Here is a 3,476-nt window from a genome sequence, read left to right on the forward strand (position 1 = left end):
TTTTTCAAATCTTCAATATTTTGTTTTACTCGGGAACAACTTATCAGCACTATTACATTCTGATATTAGTACAGCTACAAAAAATTTATTTAACAAGAAAGTGTGCAGTAAGCTGGGGAATATTGCATACAAATTTCATTTCAGTTTTCATAACAACCTTAAAGCGAGGAACCAATAAATCAGTCTTTATAACAAACCACTAGCCATACGGAATTAAAACTCATCGACAAAGTTTACATACATACATACATACATACATACATACATACATACATACATACATACATACATACATACATGCATGCATGCATGCATGCATGCATACATACATAAGTGTCATAGTGAAATCTTTACTGCTATAGCACACACGCTCGCGCGCTAATGTTGGGTCCAACATATATGCCAAAATATCGTGTCGCAAGAAACATATGGTTGTTAAATAAACAGTGACAACGTTAGAGAATGAATAACTATCTCACCTCATGATCATAGAAAAAGCACACGATATGGTACTGTTCTAACACCCGGCTGTGTTACACTCATTCTCAGCAAAGCGTGATGTTCATATTTTTGATTTGGGTTTAACGCTATTTCTCAGCTCAAGATACGTTGTATATGGCGGTCAGTAAAATTGGTGGAGGAAGAACCTAGGAAAACCTCGCTAAGAACCACCGACTCACGGGAAGCTACTGGCAGCTTTCCCCACATACACACATAGGCCGAACCCGAGATTCGAACCAACGCGGGAGGGCAGTGATCGGTACAAGCGAGCGCTTTTGACCACTCGACCACCCGGGTTTCCCAAAGCGTGATGAAGATTGTCTTCGATATACCTATTGTATTAAATATACCAAGAAGGAGGGTAAACAATACAAACTTTTCTACTTGCAATATCATCCGAATAATTAAGAAATACTTACCCTTTTCGTACTTGGCTGGTCTTACAGAAGACAGAAATTAATTTTATGTTATTAAAATGCCAATGTTACAGAGATCATTCTAAAAAGTTTTCAATTATAAATAAGCTTACTTTTAGGGTGATAAAAAGGTGTTTTACTGAATACGTTACTGTTAATATGCGTTTGATATTCATAAAATCATAGACTTGATCGTAGTTTTAACATCGGCATTTGGACGTTGGTTATCACGGCATCAGATATGAATGCAATTTACGGGTCCGTGGATAATACAAATTTAATTTGACATAAGGGACCTGAACTTGTGTGAATTATTTATAAAGATATATGCGTGAACAATAATTTTACAGTCCAGCAATGCCGGTCTCCAGGATCGCATAAGTGCTACTGCCTCTCGAACAAAAAATACGATGGTAAACTATTCATATTGACAACATTGTCATGCCAAGTTCAATATGATCGGGTAGCAACATTTTCTTTACAGTATATTTACTTATTTCAGAATTTGTGTGTGATTAACTTTCTTATTTTTATTCTGGATTCAAAAGAATCTTGCCCATGTCTGTAGCAGACAAAGAACAACTTTGAATTCTGTATTTAAAGTCTGATGTTACATGTCAGGTAAATTACCAATACGCTGTCTTCGGCTCGTAGACTACACAAAGAACAACTATGAATTCTGTATTTAAAGTTTGATGTTACATGTCAGGTAAATTACCAATACGCTGTCTTCGGCTCGTAGACTACACAAAGAACAACTATGAATTCTGTATTTAAAGTCTGATGTTACATATCAGGTAAATTACCAATACGCTGTCTTCGGCTCGTAGACTACACAAAGAACAACTACGAATTCTGTATTTAAAGTTTGATGTTACATGTCAGTTGAATTACCATCACGCTGTCTTCGGCTCTTAGACTACACAAATAATGAATAAAATAAGAATATTGACAACATATCTACGTACTTGTTAAAAAATGCTAAATTTATACTGAGCACTTGATAAAATAAGACTTTTGAAAAGTAACCATGCCATCTGTGTATCTGTCAGTGCGTCCGTCAGTTTTTTATTTTCCTTTGAAATCAGGACATATTTGATAAGCATGCATTTGTATGCATGACATAAATTGTGTTAAAGAATTAAAATTAAATGTCCTTTTATACAGTATTTTAAAAATTAAAGTATTAAACTAGATCATGACAAACTGAAAATGGATGTGTGTATCACTATAATATTTGATTGTATTTAATACCATTGTGTATGAGTTGTTTCTTTTAACTCTTTGCATACAGTGCCATCGTGTATGGGTTGTTTTCGTTAAATGGTTGGGTATAATGCCATTGTGTATTTATAGGTTACTGCATTTGTGTTGGAAAATATGAACGAGGTTTTTTTTTTCATCTGAGTAGCACTGCAAGATCATAGGAATGAAGTATTACTCCCAGAAAACGATTTCATATTTTCCCACACAAATGCAGTAACCGTTTTTATTATATACTCATTTTATAAGGATTATTAATAAAAAGAATACACACCAATATTTCAAAATAAATACACAACCGTAGATTCATCAATACACGGTAGTAATATTAATACTCACAGAGCACCGCCCAGCGACATTTGAACTTTTTTAATTTAGTCAAAATGATAGTACCATTTTGGTATGTATCAGGTTTTCCATGACAAAGGGTCATGTCAGTAGTGAAGTGGGATACCCTGGCGACAATGGAAATTAGCATTACAGACCCCCATGGGACACTTTGGCGACAAGATATATAGCGACAATGGGAACCAGTACCTTTGCTACCTTCTCCTTCTTTACCACACGTGGAGAATTTTAAACAGAGACAGAAAGAAGAATTGGAGAAATTTTACAGCAGCAAAAGGAAGCAGAACAAGCTTTTCTCCTTCAGCAACAACAGCAAGAAGAAGAGGCAAGAAGGAAACGACAGGAAGAAGAAGCAGCTAAGAAACAAGGTAGAGAAAGTCAAACGGTCACGGTACTTTTAGACATTTTAGCAGAGTTAAGTCTGAAACAAATGTATCAGACGTCTTTATTACGACCGAATAGAAAAATACCTTTCCGAGCTAAATAACCCAACCCTATCACTACGCCTGCCGTACCACCCTTAGTGATTTCTACCAAATCATCATCGACAGGAGGCAGTCCAGAAGTAGGCCTTGGCCGTGGCAAAGGCTTAAGGCAGATAAAGCTGATTGCTTCCCATTACTAAGTTTGTTTTTTAAACAAACATAAACCCAAAGGCCCTTTTCAGGGCTGCCCATTTCTCTCGAAAAGAGATAGCATTTCAATTGCCAAGATCAATTAAAACTCAAAAAGCCCTTTTTATCCATATTGTATGTGTGAATGTATGAGTGCATGAGTGTAGGTTCTTATTCTAAAAATCAAAACCAAGAGACAATTACGTTTTATGCCTGGTCTATTTTGGTACAAAAGTTTAAAATCCAATTCACAACACTTCAAAAAGTTCATAAGCTTCTTCTCTGTCTGTCTTCACTTTCTCTATTTTTTGAATTTCTTCACTTTCACAGTTTT

The sequence above is a fragment of the Sinohyriopsis cumingii genome, chromosome 3 (genome assembly GCF_028554795.1).
Source record: "Sinohyriopsis cumingii isolate HCF-2022 chromosome 3, ASM2855479v2, whole genome shotgun sequence".
In the NCBI taxonomy this organism is placed as follows: Eukaryota; Metazoa; Mollusca; class Bivalvia; order Unionida; family Unionidae; genus Sinohyriopsis; species Sinohyriopsis cumingii.